This window comes from Stegostoma tigrinum, chromosome 25 (assembly GCF_030684315.1).
Source record: "Stegostoma tigrinum isolate sSteTig4 chromosome 25, sSteTig4.hap1, whole genome shotgun sequence".
Lineage (NCBI taxonomy): Eukaryota > Metazoa > Chordata > Chondrichthyes > Orectolobiformes > Stegostomatidae > Stegostoma > Stegostoma tigrinum.
The window spans coordinates 20,456,790-20,480,802 of NC_081378.1; the positions used below are offsets into that span (position 1 = coordinate 20,456,790).

General features: G+C 41.5%; 1 protein-coding gene and 2 long non-coding RNA genes across 8 annotated transcripts in view; 2 read left to right on the forward strand and 1 right to left on the reverse strand.

Moving 5' to 3' along the window:
- Window positions 1-56: 56 nt before the first annotated feature.
- On the forward strand, window positions 57-12,697 carry LOC125463158 (uncharacterized). 3 transcript variants are annotated; one of them, XR_009447211.1, is made up of 4 exons: window positions 57-168; window positions 1,310-3,265; window positions 11,040-11,166; window positions 12,306-12,697. It is a non-coding gene; the product is annotated as an uncharacterized LOC125463158 (long non-coding RNA). The 3 variants fall into 3 exon arrangements; XR_007249769.2 differs by having other exon boundaries at window positions 1,310-1,625; XR_007249770.2 differs by lacking the exon at window positions 11,040-11,166 and having other exon boundaries at window positions 1,310-1,625.
- Window positions 10,983-22,601, reverse strand: LOC125463159 (uncharacterized). The gene is made up of 3 exons (XR_007249771.2): window positions 22,252-22,601; window positions 12,285-12,422; window positions 10,983-11,608 (listed from the first exon to the last, which is right to left on the reverse strand). It is a non-coding gene; the product is annotated as an uncharacterized LOC125463159 (long non-coding RNA).
- The window catches only part of LOC125463157 (interferon regulatory factor 6-like), a 38,616-nt gene continuing 36,933 nt past the window's right edge, over window positions 22,331-24,013 (forward strand). The window contains exon 1 of one of the 4 annotated variants that reach the window (XM_048553992.2): window positions 22,331-22,720. The gene's annotated coding sequence lies outside the window, so the exon portion shown is untranslated. The remainder of the gene's footprint in view (window positions 22,721-24,013) is intronic. The other 3 variants (XM_048553993.2, XM_048553991.2, XM_048553990.2) reach the window with 3 other exon arrangements.

Consider the following 24,013-nt stretch of genomic DNA (forward strand, 5'->3'; position numbering starts at 1 on the left):
ACGCGACCATCATGACCCAGTTGACCAATGGGTTTCATAATCTGAGATCACGTGGGACCAAGATGGCTTATCGGTTCTCCTGGAAGCCTCGAAGAGAAAAGAATTGTCGATTAAGCTTAACGGTAACTGTGTGACATTTTCCGACCAGTTTCGTTGACTAAAATGCAGGTACCTTCCACTTTCTACACGCAGCTCAACTTTTCATTCATTCGTTAGCGATCGATTCGCAAAGTGAACGTTGAGGCAAGATGTTGGGGGAGACAAAGTGTCTGTTTAAAAAAAAACTATGGGTTCGCCATTAGCCCTCTTAAGCCACGTGCCATTTTCTGAGACAATATTCAGGCAACCAGCTCAAAATCAACACCCAACATCGATTATATTGGAGAGAACATTGGCAAGGGTGATGACTCCCATTTAATACTACACCCAATAGAAATTTAAACAATACAATATACTTGAGCTCGCTTTCCTCACTCTACCGGTTGAAGATTTATCTACCCAATACAGCGATAACGGAAGTAACAACTGTTTAGTCCAGGTGGGGATGAAGTCCACCGTTGCATTTTCCATGGTTTTGCATGGCACTAGTTATGCGCTAAATGGTGTAGATTCAGAGCAGCCTTGCAGCTAATGAGGCATTGTGTGCCATTACTACAGTCTCTAATGCCGAGGACTGGTATATTTTCGTGACAGTGAAGTCAGGGGATAAACCTGGTTTGGAAGAAATACGTGGGGCAGTTCCTTGTGTATTTAAAAATGGGATGTTAACCTGATGAATCTGCAACACAGGACTCTTGCAAACTAAACAGAAGCAGATAGACGAAGGCAATCCCACAACCAACAAATTGCAGTCTTGCCATATCTACTTGTGAATGATGGCAAACAATTAACTACCAGTGTTAGGTTTGTTTTTCAAGACCTTCACGGACTTGATGCAAGATCAATACACTGACCTGGTTACAAAAATACAGTCCTTTATTATTAAGCAAGGACAAGCTGTGGAGGATCGCTGTATGCAACCAGCACAGAGTGCTGAGTATCGTGAGCAATTGTCCCGGAACAGGGGACAGTCCCCGCTTTTATACCCTCGGAATTGGCACATACATAAAACAATTACTACATCTAAGAACAGGATACAGCTTTTATTGTCACAAAGTGTATGATAATGACAGGATGCGATTTCAAGTGGTGACATCTGCCTGGCTTGATCAAAGGTCATTGACCTGGCCATTTCAGCAGAAACAGGGGTAGGCGGCAGTGTGTGTAGAGCCATAAAGATTACAGAGCTTAATGCTTTTTGTGTTTACAGATGTTTCACACCCCTACATAGGTTTCACACCCAATCCTATTTGGGCAGGAAGTTGAGACAGTGTTCACATACGCCTGTATGAGGAGAGAAGGAGCATAAAAATTCATGGGATGTTAACCCATCAACATCACACCAGGAGGAGCAGCTTCGTGAACATCTCATTCTCAGTGATGACCAAGCCCGGAAAAAGTCAAAGCTAAAACACTTGCAACCCTCTTCAACCAGAAATGTGAAGTGGATGATGCATCTTGGCCTTATCAAGTCCTCACCATCATAGAAGACAGCCTTCACCGAGCACAAGTTGGACACAACAAAGGTTATGAGGCAGGCACCATTTCACTGTAGCACAATAATAAGATTATAATGTTTTGGTATGATTGTTAATGTTTGGTAATGTAATGGTATTTTTAAATTTGGGGTAAAATCAAGAGGTTCATGTGACCTTTTGGAATTTGCCTAACAGCGTGTTTGGGTGGTATGAGAATTAGAAATCAAAGGAAGGCTTAGATTGTTTTACTGCAAAGAAGGTACATTGTATTTATGCTTGGACACCATAGCAACAACCAAAGTCAGTTATTAATTTTGCATATCATTTTCACACAGTGGGATAGAGTTTCTGCTTTGGGACTTCAAACTGGGCACTACTTTGCTCAAAATTATACCTGTGTTAAAAAGTGTACTTTTCATGAGATACTTCTCAAAGGCATTTACAAAACAGTTAATGCAAATTTTGCAATGAACTACTGCAGTCAAGCAACTAGCTAGAATCTTTAATTTTAACCTGTACCAAGTGCTTTGAAGCATTTGATTTGGAATATTCCCTCCAACTAATGGCACATTCCCAGAAACACCCTTGTAACTAAAGTGTGCCTTTTGACCTGTACTTTAATTTTGAACAAAGAACAGTACAGCACTGGGACAGGCCTTACAATTCACCAAGCCTGTTCCAACACTTGACCCCTTTCTCAGCTTTTGCCTCTACATGGACCGTATTCCTCCATTCCCTGCCTATTCATGTATCTGTCAAGATGCCTGTTACATCTTGCTGTTGTGTCTGCTTCTACCTCCTCCTTTGGCAGCACATTCCAAGTATTTTCCACCACGTGTAAAAAAAAACTTGACTCTCACATCTCTTTAAACTTTTCCCCTTTTATCTTAAACCTATTTCCCATATTTCTACCCTGGAAAAAAGACTGAATATCCACACCTCTCATAATTGTCCCCAGTCTCCAACGTTCAAGTGAAAATAAACCAAGTTTATCCAACAACAAAAACAAAGTTCCTGGAAAAGTTCAGCAGGTCTGGCGGCATCTGTGAAGGAATAAACACAGTTAATGTTTCTAGTCCGGTGACCCTCAGAACTGATGGTGGCTGGGAAAACATCAGTTTATATGCAGAAAAAAAGAGGAGGGGAATGGGGTTGGGAGTAAACGATACAATAGAGCTTAAAGAGAGAGTAGAGCAGTTGGACAGACAAAGAGTTGATAACTTTCAGGCTGGGAGGGGGAATAGTTGATAATGGGGACTATTCGTAACTAATAACAGGTTGTATGTAATGGCAAGCTATGTGGTAACAAGGCCTGGTCTGTGGGGAACGGGACTGGGATATGGTAAAGTTTAGGCCCTAAAATTATTGAACTTGATATTGAGTCCAGAGGGCTGCAGGGTCACTAAGCAGAAAATGAGGTATTGTCCTTCTAGCTTGCATTGAACATCACTAGAAAACTGCATGCAAGCCAGAGACAGACATGTTAGTCAGGGACAGGGTGGTGCGTTAAAGTGGCAGGCAATGGGTAGTTCAGGGTCTTTTTTATGTGAGCAGACCGTAGATGTTCTGTGAAGCAGTCACCTTGTCTATGCTTTGTTTCCCCAATGTAAAGGAGACCACATTGCAAGCAGCGAATGCAGTAGACTAGATTCTGGGAAGTGCGGGTGAAGTGCTGCTTCACCTAGAAGGTATGTTTGGGCCCTTGGATACTGGGGAGAAAGGAGGTAAATGGACAGGTGTTGCATCTTTGCCAGTTACAGGGGAAGGTGCCTTGGGCTGTGGGGGTTGTAGGAAGTGTGGGCCAAGGTGTGCTGGAAGGAATGGTCCTGCAGAAGGTGGACAAGGTTATCCAATCTCTCCTCCAAAGTTAATATGCTATACACCAGGCAATATCCTGGTAAACATTTTCTCTATCCTCTCCAAACCTCTGTATCCTGTGGTAGTTTGGTAAGTAGAACTGTATGCAATATTCCAAATGTAGTCAGACCAAAACTCTATATAGATGCAACTTGACTTGCCACTTTTTATATTCTATGCCAGATCAATGAAGGCAAGTAGGCCAAACACCTTCTTAACCACCTTATCCCTTGTGCCTCCACTTCAAGGGAACTATGGACCCATATACCCATGTCCCTTTTTATGTTAATGCTTCCTAAGGATATTTAGGTCTGTAGAATCCACACTAACCCTCCAAAGAGCATTCTACCCAAAACCCATCCCCCCAACCCTATCCCCATAACTCTGCATTTGGCATGGTTAATCCATTTAGCCTGCAAATCCCTGGAAACTATGGGCAATTCAGCATGGCCAATCCACCTAACTCCACTTGGACTGTGAGAGGAAACTAAAGTACCAGAGGAAACCCATGCAGACACAGGGCGAATGTGCAAACTCCGCATAGACGTCAACCATGACTTGAATTGAACTCATGTCTCACCACTGAGCCACTATGCTGTCCTTATGTGCCTTTTTGTGAAATTTTATTTGATTACATGCATGTGAAGTGCTTGATATTTTATGACATTACAGATGCTATGTAAGTAAGTTATTCATTTATCCTCACATCTATCATACCAACTGAATTTTTTTGAGGGGTATAATTAGTTATGCCAATCATACCTCTCCGAAAGATGAAGAATCAATGCCAGCCTAGGGAAAATGTCCGGCAGCAACAGTGTTAACCTCTAATTGACCTCAGCGGGTGTTAACTTCAATAATTTTTTCAGGTGAAGTCATCTTAAAGTTTGAGATTTCAAATAAACCTGTTAGACTGTAACATATATCATATGAATTCAGACTTTGTCCACCCAGTCCAACACAGGCACCTTCGCATCATGGACAATTTTGGATGGAGTATGTGATCAGTGACCTTAAAGAAACAAATGTGTTTAGCAGAGATAATGGGAACTGCAGATGCTGGAGAATTCCAAGATAATAAAATGTGAGGCTGGATGAACACAGCAGGCCAAGCAGCATCTCAGGAGCACAAAAGCTGACGTTTCGGGCCTAGATCAGAGATGAAGAGTCTAGGCCCGAAACGTCAGCTTTTGTGCTCCTGAGATGCTGCTTGGCCTGCTGTGTTCATCCAGCCTCACATTTTATTAAATGTGTTTAGCACATCTGATTTCAGCTGTGCTCTAAGTTCTCATGAGCAATGTCACAAAGACCATCTAAAAAGCTTTTTTTTTGTAATAAGGGAGTATGTAAGAGAAAAGCTGAGTACTGTGAGAGAGTAAGAGAAAGACTGAATGTGGATATGCATTAATAAGTACTGTATGCAAGAGAAGGATCGTGAATGCATGAAAGAATATGTCAGAAGACTAAGGGTAAGTGTGTGAAAGTATGAGGACTGTGGATGTGGCAAATTGTTTAAGAGAATGATTAAGTTGAAGACAAGGATTGCAAGTGTTTGAGTGTAAATATTGTCTGACATTGATCAAATTAAAGTGTTTAAGGGAATGATGTCAGCTTTTGTGTTTCAGTGAACATGTATGATTTAAACTAATTATAGTTTCTCCCCCTTGCCCCTGCAAATTACTTAGGTCACAGTATTTTACATGCATACTTTTAAATTCTTTGTAACCTCTGCAAGATAATAATCCACTCTTATTGCACAACAACTCTTGAAGGAATTCTAAGCCTCTTAAATTAGCCTCGGATCAAGATGCAGGAAAATTGGCCAATATTACAGCTCCTGGCTATTACCCAATGAGCAACACGTGCCCACTTGATTGTGTTTTTTGAGGTACCCACAACACTTGCTGTTGATAAAATAGCCTTCTAATGCTCGGGCATGAACTTCTGCTCTTGGCTGAACAGGGAAAATCAAATTCAAAGGATGAGCCAAACTACCAACACAATGTCAAAGTAACTGGATATGGACAGTAAATGTTTCCAGTCAACATCAGATAAAGCCTGTGAACAAATTTGAAGCAAGTGCTCCTCAAAGCATCTAGACAGTTTGAAGATCAAGATCTGGAGGGTGATAGATATGTTGATCACAATTACTGATGCTGCAAGTTCTTAGATTTCACCAATGCGTGGTAGAAGTAAGAAGAGGGGACAGAAATATTTCAGTGGAAAAGGAGACCCCAAATGTTCTCTCAAAACTATTATTGCACAGCAAATACCACACATGTTGAAGAGTTTATCTTTGTCTCCATTGAGCCTTGCATTATGATGTACATAAACATGTAAAACCAGATGGAGCATTCCTGGAATCATAGAATTCCTTCAGTGCACATAGAGGACATTTAGTCCATCACTTCTGCATTGACACCCCCCTCCCCCCAAACAGCATCCCAACTGGACCCACCCTATCCCCTTAACTCTGTATCTTCCGGTGCTAATCCACCTACTCAACACAGACCTACACAGTACAGGGCAACTGAACATGGCCAATCCACCTAACCCGGGCTGTGGAAAGAAACTGCAGTGCCTAGTGAAACTCGTGGAGATGGGGGAGAACATGCAACCAGACAGTGACCTAAGACAGGAATTGAATCCTGGTCCTTGGCACTATGAGGCAGAAGTGTCATAGAGTTGTATAGCACAGAATTAGATCATTTGATCCAACAGGTCCATGCTAACCAGATATCCTAAATTAATGTAGTCCTATTTGGCCCATATTCTTCTAAAGGCATCTTATTCATCTACCCATCCAGATGACTTTCAAATGTTGTAATTATACTGGTCTCTACCACTTCCTCTGGCAGCTCATTCCAAACCAGCCTCTGCATGAAAATGTTGCCCTTTACCTACATTTTGTGTCTTTTCCCTCTCATTTTAAACCTATGCCCTCCACTTTTGAACTCCCCTACCCTAGGAAACAGACCTTGGCTATTCACCCTCATGATTTTATAAACTGCTGCTATAAGGTCACCCTTCTGCCTCTGATGTTCCAAGGAGAAAAATTCAGCCCCTTCCTGTAGCACAAACCCTCTAATCCCGGCAACATCCTTGTAAATCTTTTCTGCACCCTTTCAAGTTTAACAACATCTTTCCTATAGCAGGGAGATCAGATTGAACACGTTATTCCAAAAGTGGTCTAACCGATGTCCAGTACTAAGGCAACATGATGAATCAAATCCTACTCTCAGTGCACTGACCAGTAAAGCCAGTGTACCAAATGCCTTCTTCACCGTACAATAATTGTTCCCAAGCAAAAATCTGTGCCATTGAGGAAGAAAGAACATATGAAAGAAAATATTATAAATTGATGATCAGTTATAGTGGGTTTTTACTGCTTGGACTGAGAGCATGCTGGCTGACATTCAATCAAGTTAGAAATTTTGTTTGAACAAGATGACAATATGAAGGCCGTGGTCCCACCAATAGTCAACTGACAGCTAACCAAGCATTTGCACTGACACAAAACCTCAAAACACACATCGACCAGTTTGAAATCCTGTAACCCCTACTGGAACACACTCCACTGCCTACAAACTGATGACAGCCCCACTTCTCAATGGAGCACCTTTTTGGTGACTGCAATCATTACCAGCTGCAACCTGATGATTAAACCATTTAGTGATGTACCAGGTTACAACGTTCAGTTGCAAGTCTGAATGCCCCTCACTTGACAACAAACTGGATAAACTGTTGATATTTTGTCCACAAGTAGAAAATGAAGAACGACTTAAATTGAACAGTTCTCAGAAAGGGTCACTGGACCCAAAATGTTCATGCGTTTTTCTGCACAGATACTGCCAGACCTGTTGAGCTTTTCCAGCAACTTTGTTTTGTTTCTGATTTACAGCATTCACAGTTCTTTTGGTTTTTAGTTTACTTCCAACTTTCCTAGTGGCCACAAACTAAAACAATAATGGATGTTGTTGATGAATCATTCCTATCAATAAATCAATAAGTGGTGTTGAATGACACCAAATTTGAGAAATAATTGAATTTGGGGAAAAAATGAGCTGTGGTTGCAGAGTTTTGTGAGAAAATGATGAAGTACATGACTCCTTTTAAGGATTATAACGTCATTTTGTGCATCAAGTATACATTTTCAGATCAATTACCTATTTTGCACAGCACTGTTATTAAGCTAATTGCAATTAATGTTAAATTGTGACATTATCCAGAAACACAGCATTAATTTTCACATGTATGCTGATGACATCCAGTTTAGCACCACCCCTTCAAACTACCAATGTCTCTAAATTCTCAGACTATGTGACATCCAGTACTGAATGAATAGAGGTTTCTTCCAGTAAAAAGATTGGAAAGAGCTGAAGCCAGTCACAAAATTTATTTCTTTGCCAACAACTTCATCTTTTTCCTTTGGAACTATATGAGATTAATCCAGACTTCATAACATTGTGTTTTATTTAACTTTGAGATGAACCTTTCTCCATGTGTCAGCACCATAACTAAAACTGCCTATTTATAAATCTATAACATCATCTAACTACATGCCTCACCCCCAATGACCTCCATCTCAGATCGTCAACTGCTGAAGCCTTATCAATGCTTTTATTATAGCAAACATAAATGCATTTTGATTGGTCTCCTATATTCCGTGCTTAATAAACCTTAGCTCATCAAAACTGTGCTGTTCTTATTCTAACTCTCATTAATTCTGTTCACTCACCACACTACACTGATTGATATCCGTTGGCTCTCAGTTAAGCAAATTTTTCTAAAATTCTCATGCTTGTTTTCAAAACAGTCCAGGGTCTCATCTATCTTCAGAATGTTTTGCAGTCCCACAATGCTGTTAGACATGCTAACTTAGCTAATTCTAGACTCTTTACATACCTTGTTTTAATTGCCGGAATATTGGTGGACATGCCTTCAGCATGCGTCTTCTTAAATAGCCCTCAAGATTTCGGATGACTTGCATCCACTCCAATTCATATGATTAGCTGATATGTCAAGTTTGTGAAGTGAGACATATGCCAAATGTGAACCAGTTTGTGCTAAGAGGGTCAGGTACACAAGTTGCTGGGAAGTGTGTATACTTTCCCCAATGCCTTGACTTCAGCACTATCCAATGAAGTTTCTCAATGTATCCAGTAGGTCCCAGAATATTTTGTTCTCTATTTTGTTTGATCACAGGCAAGAAATTCTCCTGAGTCATTGGGAATGTTTGACCTCAATAAGGATGTTTTTCCTTTGCCTCCCTGAGAACCTCCTGGTACAATTAGGTTCCAAGTAGAGCAGTTGATTTGGAAAGTTTTTTTTTTAATCAGACATACAAATGACAGATCTACTCAGCTGAACAGATTTTGTGTGATTACTAACTCAATACTGGATATCAGAGATAATGGGAACTGCAGATGCTGGAGATTCCAAGATAATAAAATGTGAGGCTGGATGAACACAGCAGGCCAAGCAGCATCTCAGGAGCACAAAAGCTGACGTTTCGGGCCTAGACCCTCTCTAATGAAGGGTCTAGGCCCGAAACGTCAGCTTTTGTGCTCCTGAGATGCTGCTTGGCCTGCTGTGTTCATCCAGCCTCACATTTTATTATCAATACTGGATAATGTTAACTTGGGAAATGATGCACATGTTGGACTACCATTCCTGCCTTCAGATCTAGAGATTCTTGAAATGGTACCACTGGTGGTATGTCTCCAATACTTTGACTTATCTGCTCTAACTTGTCCAAATGTCCAAAGTCATTAGGAGTGAAGGGGGCACTACAGCCCACTAAACAATAACCTTAGTTTCAGGGTAGAGAGGCCAGTTTTCAAATATGGTTTTCCTAGATCGGATAAAGGCTGAATTGGTATGTTGGGGATGATATTGAATTTAATCATTTTTGCATTCATTGAGGGGATGCTCCTAATAAATGGACAATGGAACACATATTGCTTTGATCTGAATAAAGTACTGTGCTGTGAGAAGTGGTTGAAGAAGACCTTAGTTTTCTGGATATAAGGCTTATTTTCTACATCCTTTGAAGAAAGAATTGATAATGATCTGCAGCAGAGTAACTGAATGCATGTATAAGTTACATCTGTATACTGAAGCTCAGTGACTGGAGTTTGAGAAAGAGTGCTATCAACGAGCTACAATTAACATGACTAATTCTTTTATCTTCCATTCCAACAATGCATACCAACCTCCAGAGAACTAACCAGTCAGTACTAACCAAAATGTTCTTGCTTCCCATAACCTTTCTCTGTAGCCTGTTTCAATGACACTTCTGTTACCTCTTCCTCTGAAAGCAGTTTATGTTGAAAGTTTTGCAGTGAATAGTCACACTGTGTTACTAATGAAAGTGAATTCTGTGAAAATCAATTCATTTCATGGAGTATTTTGCACCGATTTCTGCATTGTTGACTCAGATATCAACTGTAACGGACAAGGGCAGGAACAATGTGTTTCTGCTATCACCATTACTGAACCAGCTAAAAACGTGCGTGAGAGGAGGTTTTATTGTGTATTTGGATAGCACCTGGCTCTAAAATTTTCCATAGAGACCATAGTAGAGGTCATAGATGGCTGTGTTAAGGGGTCGCCAACCCTTCAGGAATTGAAGGTCAATTTCTAGGACACTCCTTTTTAGAACTTGGAAGAAGAGTTACAGCAGCTTTAAAGAAAATGTGTTAATTCAATTTCTTTGTACTTTGTTCATTCATTACAAAAATAGATAGGGAAATTTTGCTATTTAATTAAGTGTCCAGATTATTTTGGATATTCATTTAAAAGTCTAAAATTTGTGTTTTAAGTACGTAAACAACTTTTGTAAAGATGATCCTCTTCAGTTCCAGGTACAGATATGTCCATCCATTTACTGTATCCCTATACAGCAACATCACTATGTTAAAACCAAGGCATGTCACACCATCACATTGTTCTGGTAATAATAATAAATAATACTTGGCTAAATTTTATCAAAACTTGGCTAAAGGTCAATTTTGGAGAGTTTCTCTCCCTGGGCACACTCAAATCTCCAATGCTCACCTCATTATACATAAACCATGTCTCTATGGCACCACTCACGCTATCGTGCATTTACCAGCAGCAGATGTACTCACCACTGCTGAGCCCTTCCAGGATTTCCATCCCAGGAGTCATTTTCAAAGCCCAGGCCAATCACTGCCAGCCATGAGTAACCCTTCACAGTACTAATTGTGAAAAGGAAGGAAAAATAACATCTGAGTGCACACAGATGGCACTTCATTGGAAATTAAAGGTCAGATTTGTAAATATAATGCTACTTTAAATCATCACCTTTCAATTGACAGTCATTGTAACAGTAGTTACAAGAATCCAGCTACACAGGCTTCCCATCTCGACTGCCAAACCACGTTGAATCACCGTCCAAGGGAGTATTACTCTTTCCCTAATGGCCAGTGTACTATGACACCTTGTCATTGTTCAATGTGGGAACAAAATCCCTTAGCAAGTTGAAAGTTTTCAAAGTTGCAAATGTTAACTTTTATTGCACGACAGAAAAAGCAAGAAAAAGAAACTAAAATTCACTGCATTCTCTTCTTGGTAAAACAGGGGCTGCTTGTTTCAGCAACAACAAAATTACTGTTGACGAGTGATCACTTTACCAAGTGATCTAAGTGTCCATTAAGTCCTATCTGGCTTGTTGTGCTTGATGCTGCAAAGTTCTATCATGCTGAAGGTAATGTTCCTCTTCTAAATGTTCTTATCTCGCTCCTTGGAAAACTGCTGCCTTCACCCAGCTTTTCAATGTTTATCACATTCCCCTTTTTGCCTGTTTCGCTTGTGCAGAGCACAGGATGCAAGGCTTACAATTAATGCTTACTGGAAGACGAGCGGTACCATCTGCAACCATGGCCGTTGACTCCATTACACAACCCTCTGATTGAGGTTCAGCTCAGATGCAAAGAAGCATATAATTTCAAAAAGGCAATCATGAAGCAGATGATAGACTTGCTGAAGATGATGTTCCGGTGCTTGGATTGGTCTGATGACAAGCCTTAAACTACAGTACAGAGAGTGTGCACAGCATTATCCTTGCATCCTGTGACTTATGAATGACTTAAAATCATGAGAGGTCTGGACAGAGTGAAGTATGGAAAAATGATTCCCCTTCATAAAGGCTGAGAATAAGAGGGCAAAGTCATTAGTAAAAGAATCAAAGATGTTATGAGGAAAACATTTTCACAGCACATTACATTTTAGAATATAGTGGATGGAGATTCAGTCAACATATTCAGAATATTCAGAAGAGAATTAGATGGTTATTTATAAAGGATCTATGGGCACGTTTACTGGGAGAAGGCAGGAGAATGGCACTAAGTGAGATGCTCATTTGGACATCAAACACGATGAGCAGAATGGCCTTTCTCTACCCTGTAGCAATTTTGTTTAAATCCTGTGATATTATGTTACCCATCTCCAATAGCTTAATAGACAAGAGTGATCACTAGTGTGTACCTGAACTGTACTGCCCAGAAAGGTTTTAGGTTCAAGTCCATGGTCTATTCTCAGCTTGCTGGTGACTTATGGTAAATATGGTGGAGATAGTAAGATTGGTGTACTTGCCCTGGTGCTAAAGAAGGGAAAATAAACTAGTGACGTCTACTGGAGAGAATACTCATATGAAGTGACATGACTAAACGTAATTGCTGTATAGCCTGCTGCTCACTGTCTATGCTAACAAATAGCCACTAGCATGAAGTCATGAAGAATACAAAGAAAGCATGAAAGGGTAAAGGGCTAGAGAAAGGTTTGGAAGAAAATAAATTAGTGCTGCTCAATTTTAATTCTTCTTACCTCTTTGTACCTCATTTGCAGGTTTCATTTCTTCTCGAGGACCCATTTGAGGTAATACTTGGTTCACATTCATCGATCTGAAGGATGCTAACACTGAAGAATGGAACAATGCCAGTACAAAACTCGCCAGACTTTCTCCTAAACAGTTGGATTGAGAATGAGATACCAAGTACTGTATCCCAAACACATGCTGCAGGATCCATTGGTGCACACAAGTGATATTTTTCTAATTCTCTAACAGGCTATCCTTGAGTCACTATAATCAAAATGTTTAGTTTGCTGCTATGGACCTACATAGATCTTATCTCAAGTTATCTGCTCATACCCAAGGCTTGAACCAAGTGGTTTGTTTCTGTGTTGTAAAATTCTATACTGACTAATTTGACTATTAAAAGAGCCCACAACAAGGACAACAGTGAGTTTTCTCATTGCCCATGTATATGAATGTAAAGTGCCTTAAACATATAGTCATGTAAATTTGGTGGGAAATCAGCTTAGGATCCTGAATGAATAAGACCTGCCATCTGAGTCTTCTATGTCTCAAATAATTTCTTTCATATCATTCAGTTGCCAACATACATTTATTGCATCTTATTTTAGAAAGAAGGTATTTTGTTATGCAACTACCAACTTGTTTTCTTTTGCTACATAAGCCCAGCGGGCTCAACAAACCTGATTGTAAAAGATGTTCATGGTGAGCAACAGTATATAAAGCTTCATACAACGTTAGTGGTGTGTGGCAAAGTAAAGGTTCAATTTTGCCGCATCAGACCACATACTGGCAGTTTTGGAGATTGCTTCGGATGCAAATATCAGCAGGGAGAGCTGAACATTCAAAATTTGTGGCACGTTTCAATAAGGCAGAATCTGCAGTCAATGGTTTCAGATCTGGTAAGTGACAGCAAGAAAATGCTCAGAACTTCTTAGAACTGAGTATTCGTCACTCCTAGGCAGGAACAAATTGTGTCAGGGTACAGTGATCTGTAGGAACAGCTCCAAGTTGGGTTTGAGTCAGAAAGCAAACAGAATTGGATGCGCCATGAGTTAAGTTAAAATTAAGTGGACAAGCAGATACTTCGAAAACAGAACACAGAATTACTGGCTGGGGAAGCAAGATGGAAGAAAACATACCTACAGTTATACTAAGTAACACAACTATAATGAGCAGGCACCATGAGACATGGCTACAGTGAGTGAAAAATGGAGGGCTACAGTAGCAATCAAACCAAGGTTCTAAATACAAGAATGTGAGAAGCCAGAATGAAACCAATATTTTTAGTGGAATATTCAAGGCCTAAACGGACAAGAAACTTTATTAAGGCTGCAGAAAACATGAGAATGTTCGATTTTACTCCAGTTGTAGCACAGAGCACCAGCACTGCTATCACAGGAAAATTATCATTTTCCTAAATCAGTAAGTTAAATAAACGCATTGGAAAGACAAGCATCAAAAGGAAGATTACCAGGAATTTTAATTCCAGATATGAGGATACCCTTCCTTTCATTGTATGTTTCACCATTTAGAATGATAAGGATAGCAGATATATGGGAAAACTGCCCCTGCAATTTTCCAGGCTGAGATGACAGATTTTTAACCAATGAGGAAGTCAAGGCTTATAGGACAAAGGCAGGAAAATAGAGTTAAGGACCATGAAATCAATCATGGTCTCATTGAATGGCAGAACAGACTCAATGGCTTGACTAGCCTACCTCTGTTCTAATGTCTCATTAAAGCGCTCAGCATTACTGTTCCTTCACCCTCGCTGAATCAAAATTCTGGAACACCTTCCTTAACAGCATTGTGGGTCTACCTTCACTAAATTGATTGCTGTAGATCTCAAGGGCAACTATAGATGACCAATAAATGCTGGTCCATCCAGCAAAGTCCATGTTGCCTGAATTAATTTAAAAATGTGCCATACAGAATACAGACATGCACATTTTAGGGAAAACGATTCTTAAGATAGAGAATAGTTTCTAAATTTGATAGTAAATTAGAAGGCAAACAATTTAATTAACTTCTGCATACAACTGGAATTATAGCTGATGATGTTATAGCTTGCCAAAATGTAAAAGAAGCAGCGGGTAGTTTTTTTTTAAGAAATCCTGAAATCTTTTGACAGTCACTTTAACTACAGAATAAAATAAACAAGGTTTAGTAGGACAATTCAGCATCTAGGGAAATTTACAGGTAATTTCATTAATGCTGTGCAGACAAGTGAAGAAATGTGACGATAATTATTTAAGGTTAGAGTTCATAATAGAATTGTTGTTGGAATTGCCGATATGTCTTTAAAGAAAACCTATAGATGGAGAATGTAATGAAGTTTGAAAGCAGCATAGATCAATCCTCAGTGGAGAAAATCAACCTTATCACAGGAGAGTATCAGAATCCACTCAGTGTTTAAGGTACAAAACCATAAATGAACATGTGATAAACTACTAAGTAAGACAGACACCAGCTACTCAAGGTCCTTGTCAGCACCTTGTCAGCAAAGACACCTCACAGTACTCAACAGGAGTGATGGCATCCAACTGAGCACAGTAGTGAGAAGTGCCTGAGGAGGATTCTGGGGGAAGTTGGCTTGCTCACCACAACTGAGAAGGAATTTGCAGAGGATCCGATGTTGAAGAATGATGAAGCCCCAAACATTACATTACTGTTGTGTTTCTCTCCCTTCATTCCTCTCTCTCTCTCTGTCTCTCTCCCTCTCTGTCTCTCTTTCCCTCTCTCCAGTATGGTGATCTTAAAATCTTAACATGGGTTTGCAAGACATACAAAACTGCACACGTTGAATAAATTCCATTGTGCAATGTGTCTCCACGTTGACTTCCCTGGCCAACATCAACATGGACCACATGTTTCTGCAGGAGTGCAGGATACTTCATCTCAGCACCTGTAAGAAATGGTAAAGCTTATGGGGCCATGGCCATTGATTTGGTCAGGGATGAAGATTGTTATTCCTCTGTCTGGATATTCTGCTGCAAGGAGGCAACTTCACATCTCCAAAGTTAACAAGGTGGTGGGCATTTACCTACCTGTAGCAGACGTTATGAACGGAAATTCTCCCCTGTGATGCATTCATGTGTACACACAAGTAGTAAAAAGCACCCACTGCTGCTGGTGACGTCCAGGCCAGTAACTCTGGCTGGTAAATTCAACTACATCATCAGTGTGGTTGGATGATCTGGAGGGGTTGACAGCAACCTGGACACCATGTCCAGTTTTAGAACATAGAACATAGAACATAGAACAGTACAGCACAGAACAGGCCCTTCAGCCCACAATGTTGTGCCGACCATTGATCCTCATGTATGCACCCTCACATTTCTGTGACCATATACATGTCCAGCAGTCTCTTAAATGACCCCAATGACCTTGCTTCCACAACTGCTGCTGGTAACGCATTCCATGCTCTCACAACTCTCTGCGTAAAGAACCTGCCTCTGACACCCCCTCTATACTTTCCACCAACCAGCTTAAAACTATGACCCCTCGTGCTAGCCATTTCTGCCCTGGGAAATAGTCTCTGGCTATCAACTCTATCTATGCCTCTCAGTATCTTGTATACCTCAATTAGGTCCCCTCTCCTCCTCCTTTTCTCCAATGAAAAGAGACCGAGCTCAGTCAACCTCTCTTCATAAGATAAGCCCTCCAGTCCAGGCAGCATCCTGGTAAACCTCCTCTGAACCCTCTCCAAAGCATCCACATCTTTCCTATAATAGGGCGCCCAGAACTGGACGCAGTATTCCAAGTGCGGTCTAACCAAAGTTTTATAGAGCTGCAACAAGATCTCACGACTCTTAAACTCAATCCCCCTGTTAATGAAAGCCAAAACACCATATGCTTTCTTAACAACCCTGTCCACTTGGGTGGCCATTTTAAGGGATCTATGTATCTGCACACCAAGATCCCTCTGTTCCTCCACGCTGCCAAGAATCCTATCCTTAATCCTGTACTCAGCTTTCAAATTCGACCTTCCAAAATGCATCACCTCGCATTTATCCAGGTTGAACTCCATCTGCCACCTCTCAGCCCATCTCTGCATCCTGTCAATGTCCCGCTGCAGCCTACAACAGCCCTCTACACTGTCAACGACACCTCCGACCTTTGTGTCGTCTGCAAACTTGCTGACCCATCCTTCAATTCCCTCGTCCAAGTCATTAATAAAAATTACAAACAGTAGAGGCCCAAGGACAGAGCCCTGTGGAACTCCACTCACCACTGACTTCCAGGCAGAATATTTTCCTTCTACTACCACTCGCTGTCTTCTGTTGGCCAGCCAATTCTGTATCCAAGCAGCTAAGTTCCCCTGTATCCCATTCCTCCTGACCTTCTGAATGAGCCTACCATGGGGAACCTTATCAAATGCCTTACTGAAGTCCATATACACCACATCCACAGCTTGACCCTCATCAACTTTTCTAGTCACATCCTCAAAAAACTCGATAAGGTTTGTAAGGCATGACCTACCCCTCACAAAGCCGTGTTGACTGTATTTGATCAAGCCATGCTCTTCCAGATGGTCATAAATCTTATCCCTCAGAATCCTTTCTAACACCTTGCAGACGACAGACGTGAGACTTACCGGTCTATAATTGCCGGGGATTTCCCTATTTCCTTTCTTGAAGAGAGGAATTACATTTGCCTCTCTCCAGTCCTCAGGTACGACTCCAGTGGAGAGCGAGGATGCAAAGATCTTCGCAAGTGGCGAAGCAATTGCATTTCTCGCTTCCCAAAGCAGCCGAGGACAAATCTGATCCGGGCCTGGCGACTTGTCAATCTTAATGTTTGACAAAATTTTCAGCACATCGGCTTCGTCTATCTCTATCCATTCCAGCATGCACACCTGCTCTTCAAAGGTTTCATTCACTACAAAGTTCGTTTCTTTCGTAAAGACAGAAGCAAAAAACTCATTTAGGGCTTCCCCTACCTCCTCAGGCTCCACACACAAGTTCCCTATGCTATCCCTGATCGGCCCTACTCTTTCTTTGACCATTCTCTTATTCCTCACGTAAGTGTAAAATGCCTTTGTGTTTTCCCGGATTCCTTCTGCCAAGCCTTTCTCGTGCCCCCTCCTGGCTCTCCTCAGACCATTTTTGAGCTCCTTCCTTGCCTGCATGTAATCCTCTCTAGCTGAACTTGACCCTAGCTTCCTCCACCTTATGTAAGCTACCTTCTTCCTTTTCACTAGAAGCTCCACCGCTCTCGTCATCCGAGGTTCCTTAATCTTACCCCTTCTTGCCTGTCTCAGGAGGGACATATTTACTCATCACTCCCAACAACTGTTCCTTAAACCGTCTCCACATGTCTATAGTTCCCTTACCATGGAACAACTGCTCCCAGTCCATGCTTCCTAACTCCTGTCTAATCGCATCATAGTTTCCTCTTCCCCAATTAAATATCCTCCCATTCTGCCTAATCCTCTCCTTCTCCATAGCTATGTAGAATGTGAGGCAGTTATGGTCACTATCACCAAAATGCTCTCCCACCACAAGATCTGATACCTGCCCCGGCTCGTTTCCGAGCACCAAGTCGAGAATGGCCTCTCCCCTCGTCGGCCTGTCAACGTACTGCGTTAGGAAACCCTCCTGAACACACCTTACAAAAACAGCTCCATTCAAATCTTCTGCTCGAAGGAGGTTCCAATCAATATTAGGAAAGTTAAAGTCACCCATTACAACAACCCTACTGCGTGCACACTTTTCCAAAATCTGTCGACCTATGCTTTCTTCAATCTCCCTGCTGCTATTGGGGGGCCTGTAGTAAACCCCTAACGAAGTGACTACTCCCTTGCTGTTCCTAATTTCCACCCATACTGACTCAGTAGGCAGATCGTCCTCGACAAAGGAAGCTTCTGTAGCTGTGATACCCTCTCTGATTAGTAGCGCTACACCCCCTCCTCTTTTTCCCCCCTCCCTATTCTTTTTAAATGTTCTAAACCCTGGAACATCCAGCAACCATTCCTGCCCATGAGAAACCCATGTCTCTGTTATGGCCACAACATCATAGCACCAGGTACTGATCCATGCTCTAAGTTCATCACTTTTATTCCTGATACTCCTTGCATTAAAGCAAACACACTTTAACCGATCCCTTGGTTCCTTCCCAGGAAAATCCTTCCCACTAGCTGGTCTACCTCTTGCTACTGCCTCACCTGCATCAACGCTCACCTCTGGTATACAGCTCAGGTTCCCACCCCCCTGCCATACTAGTTTAAACCCTCTCGAACTACTTGAGCAAACCTTCCACCCAGGACATTGGTCCCCTTCCAGTTCAGATGCAACCCGTCCTTCTTGTACAGGTCCCACCTTCCCCAGAAGGTATCCCAATTATCAACATATCTGAAGCCCTCCCTCCTACACCAGCTGCGTAGCCACATGTTCAGCTGCGCCCGCTCCCTGTTCCTCACCTCGCTATCTCGTGGCACCGGTAGTAAACCAGAGAACACTACTCTGTTCGTCCTGCTCTGCAGCTTCCATCCTAACTCCCTGAAATCACTTTTTATATCCTCAATCCTATTTCTGGCTCTATCATTTGTGCCAATACGTAACACGATTTCTGGCTGTTCGCCCTCCCCTTTTATTTTCTGATGGAAATGGTAAGAGATGCCAAGCTGTACGATGTCTTCAGCACTCCTGCAGATGGAGAGCAGTGTTAATGCACCTGATTATGGCCAGATGGGGCTATTCATTCAAGGATAAATGTCCTGCTTGCATCCCAAGCATTCTCAGATCCATTACTGTCAAGCTGGTATTCTTCTCTGACCATTGCTTCCTGTGAGCCAACTGCCACCTACAGGAAAGCTAATAACCTGACAAGGGAATGTGAAGTCTGATCCTGAAACTGTTGAACCTGAACACATTGACAAACTCAAAAGGCAGTACACAGGTTGGGAGCAGTGAAGCAGTTCTTTGACTCTCCTGTGACTGATGGAAAACAAACAAGGGGAACATGGAGAGGTTCTTTATCCTCAAACATGTTCAGAAGGTGAGAGAGAGAGAGAAATGGGGTAAGCTGTCCAAATTCCAGAAGAACATGCAGAACCTACACCTGCAGATAATGGGAATCAATGTCAAGGAGGATTCCAGGAGGTGAACAGCCAACAAACCTATTCCTTGCCTCAAGTTTATCTTCTGAGATATCTCTGCTCCATAGGCCAGAATGAGAAGTACTCTTATTTCTTTTTCCAGAAGGTTGCACAGGGAGAGGTCTATGATTAGCAGCCTGAAAGAAGAAGGTGGTCTGACATTTTGAGAATGAGCAAATACTTTAAACCAGACTGTTTGACATGAAATCTATGGACAGAACACCTCACAATCATTTCCGTTCTCTGTCACAAAGGTCTTAGACAGCGCAGGAGAGGCTGGACCAGCTGTTATCTCTGGAAGACCTGACTTGAGTCCTTTCAGAATAGTTAAATTCCCGAAGTGATGGCTCACTGGCTGAGTTATATTCAGCTCTTTGGGATTTCATTGGCCAGGACTATATTGTACTATCTGATGGTGAGCCATGATTAAAAACATGATTCTGCAGTTAGAACAGTGCAGTTGTATCATCCAGTAGGTATATCACTTAACATTAAAGTCATGCTACAAACAACACTCCAACACAGTGATAATGGGAACTGCAGATGCTGGAGAATCCAAGATAATAAAGTGTGAAGCTGGATGAACACAGCAGGCCAAGCAGCATCTCAGGCTGATGAAGGGTCTAGGCCTGAAACGTCAGCTTTTGTGCTTCTGAGATGCTGCTTGGCCTGCTGTGTTCATTCAGCTTCACACTTTATTATCTTGGAACCTCCAACACAGAGCATCGGTTACTGTAAAACTTATACATTCTTGACAATCAAATCACATGACTGTGCATCTTGGCCTCATTCTTCTTCAAATAACAGAAGGAGTCAAGCTAGCTACAGTCAATAAACAACTGGTCCAGGGCACATCCAGGTCAAGGAACATTCTGTTAAGGAACACAAGTCATGGAACAACTGATCAAAGGATGATTGGTTGAAGATTACATTGGGCTCCCTAGAATAATTGTGGATGACAAACAGAAGACAGAGTCAACTGAGATTAGGTATGTTAGTATAAGAAATTTATTTCATACTGTAAGCAGGATGAGAATCTACAACTATACTGAATTGGCAGAAATATTTTCCACTATTCCTGACTTTGCAAAGAATTCAGCCTGCAAGTATCAGCAAGCTTTGTGAGCAAACACTAGCAACTGGATATCAATGAGGGGTTGAGCTTATTGATGTCTTCAACTAAGGTAACTCAAGGTTCAACACAGCTGGGTGAACAAACAGTCATGACAAGTCGAAGATGCTGAGTGAAATCCATATTCATCAGGAAATGGTGTTAAGGAAATTGACGGGATTAAAACCCAATAAGTCCCCAGGGCCTGATGTTCAGTATTCCAGAGTACTTAAAGAAGTGGCCCTTGAAATAGGGGATGCATTAATGATCATTTTCCAGCATTCTGTAGACTCTGGGACAGTTCCAATGAATTGGAGGGTAGCTAGTGTAACTCCACTCTTTTAAAAAAAGGTGGGAAAAAGGAAATTGTAGGCCAGTTAGCCTGACTTCAGTGGTGGGGAAAATGCTGGAGTCAATCATTAAGGATGTAATAACTGAGCATTTGGAAAGTGGTGACAGAATCGCTCTAGTCAGCATGGATTCACGAAAGGGAAACCACGCTTGACAAATCTTCTGGAATTTTTTGAGAATGTGACCAGTGGATGGACAAGGATGAATCAGTAGATGTGTATCTGGACTTTCAAAAGACTTTTGACAAGGTTCCAGATGAGAAGTTAATAAGGAAAATTAAAGCCCGTGGTATCGGAGGTAATATATTGATGTGGATAGAGAATTGGTTGGCAGGCAGGAAGCAGCGAGTTGGAAAATATAGGTCCTTTTCAGAGTGGCAGGCGGTGATAAGCTATGTGCCACATGGCTCAGTGCCGAGATCTCAGCTGTTCACAATATATTAATTTGTATGAAGGAATTGAATGCAATATTTCCAAATTTGCAGATGAGACTAAGCTGGGTGGCAGTGTATACTGTAAGGCGGATGCTAACAGGTTGCAGGGTGACTTGGGCAGACTGGCCGAGTGGGCAAATACTTGGCAAACAGGAGCAAGATTAGATTTTACAGCCCTTTGGTAAGATCAAGACTGCAGTTCTTCACCAATCCCATTTTCCTGTTCTGTAGCAATATCCTTTTGTTTTATTAGTATTTAGGCATCCATTGATGAATCAAAAAGTTCTGGGTTCAAGTCCCACCACAGGATGCCGACACAAAAGTTAAGGCTGGTAGTTCATTTGATACTTTTTATCATGGTGCATTATGAGAGGTACTATCTTTTAAATGAGATACTAAATTGCTTGCCCTCTCAGCTTGAAGTAAAAGATCCAGAGGCAGGATTTACAAGAAGAGTAGGAGAGTTCTTCTTAGTGATTTCGACAATATTTAGCCCGAAACCTACATCATAAGAACAGATTATCTGGTCATAATCTCACTGCTGGGATCTTTCTGTCTGCACTTTGGCTGCATGTTTTACCAATAGTTGAGACTTCAAAAGTAGCTCATTGACTTGGAATGATCTGCTGGCTGTGAAAAGCGTGCATGACCTTGTTGGTTAGAAAACTGCAGATTCACAACCCTCGTAAGAAATTCCCACCATCCCATTCCTAAATGACTGACCCCTTAGGCGTGGATGCTACTGTCACGCTACTGCACATTTACTCTGCCAAACCGTCCCAGAAGGATCGACATCCGCTTTTAAAATCCAAAGTGTGATTTTGGAACTTTTACTGCAAAGGAATGCGTTTGGGGTTTCTATACAGAAACAAAATTTCAAACTAATGACAGAGTTGTAAACATGTTATGGGCGAGGTGGTGATTTTGTATTTGGGCACTACCGAAGTCGTTCTCGCTACCACTTCCCTGCATTAGACATACCCTTTCAGTTTGCAAAGTATCTTTTCAGTCGAAGATCGATTTCACCTCCCTGTAGATGGACTACCTCTGGGGGAAGAAAAGGTGTCTGGCTCAGGAACCCGGAAGGGTGGGGACAGTGCAAGGAACAGCTGTAAGTTCGGCGTCATTTTACAGTTAAATTATTATAGCTCAGTTTGAAATTCAGGAAGTGACATTGGATTTCTCACATCCTCTATCTGAGAACTGAAGGAGGAATAAAATGTACTTTCGGTCTGACTGTCATTGGTAGGATCGAACAACTGCTAGTGCACAGTGAATGGGAAGAGGCGAATCGTCTTTGCAATATACATACATATATATAAACGGGGCAAAAATCCAGGTGTAAAGGGAGAAATTCCTGGTCCTAATGAAAACTTGATGCTGGAACTGGCGTAGGAATCGATCAAAGATGTCCTTGTGACCAGCTTCCGGTCTTTAATCAGCATTCCTGGTAAGAGAACATAATTCCAAATTTTTGAAGAAAATTAGGACTTTGACTCCAGATATTATTTGTTGTTCGCTTCGTGCTTAAAATCAGTGGCTCCCCTGTTTATTAATATGATCAAACGAATCTTCCAGTTGAATCATGGTTTTACCTGTCACATGCAGAGAAAGACGGTAGTAAATGTTGGCAATTGTCACTTTCTTGGGAGCTTTTAACATGTTTTGACTATGTTCTGTCATTTTTGGAGTGTACTGCAGTTTGCATATCACGCCCACCGAGGTAATTTGATGCGAGGACAAAATTCCTAATTCTGAACTGCTTTGGGTTTATTTAGCTCCAGTTCAGTTGACTGCGGGACTTATTGAGGATTATTTAATTCATTTGTTTTCAAAATATGTCAGGAGGGAGGACCACAATATGAGATACCATGAGACGCTGGATTTGTAATTGACGATATATTGTCCGTACAAAACAAAGTTGCTGGAAAAGCTCAGCAGGTCTGGCAGCATCTGTGAAGAAGGAAACAGAATTAACCTTTCGGACCAGTCCTGAGGAAGAGTCACCGGACCCGAAACGTTAACTGTTTTTTCCTTCACAGATGCTGCCAGGCCTGCTGAGCTTTTCCAGCAGCTTTGTTTTGTTCCTGATTTACAGTATCTGCAGTTGTTTCGGTTTTTATATATTGCCTGTGTTGGACCTTACATTATAAAAACAGAAAGTGCTGGGAAAACTCAGCAGGTCTGGTTACACCTGTGGAGAGACAAACTGAATTAACACTTTGAATCCAGTATGACACCTCTCTCTGCTGGATTGGATTGGATTGTTAGCGTTTTTTCATAATCTTGGCTGTAGATTTGGAGATATAAGAGCCATAAATAACAAACGTAGAAACCAGTCTGCAGTAAATATTTACTGAGAATCATCAGATGGTAGTAAGTATGTGAGAGAAAATGGACTAAGACAAGATGCAATTGAAGTGAAAGTTAAGTTTGTGTTTTTAGGGCCTTTTATTTATAGAGATTGAGAAGGACTAAACATTTTGAGCTCCAGAGAGAGAAAAGCACAGGGAAAATAAAAGTTTAATATGAGATTAAGGAAATGGGTAGGAAGATAGGACGATTCAAGAAGCTGAATGTAAGAATAAGGGATAAATGTGTATGGGAGGGGAGAGAGTGGTGGTACAATCACTCAAAGGTACTAAATAATACTTGGACATTAAAAGGTGGTAGCTGGTGTTACATCCTTGAACGCCATATCCTCCTACCCATAACAAGAGGATCCCTGCTGGCAGAAATTGAG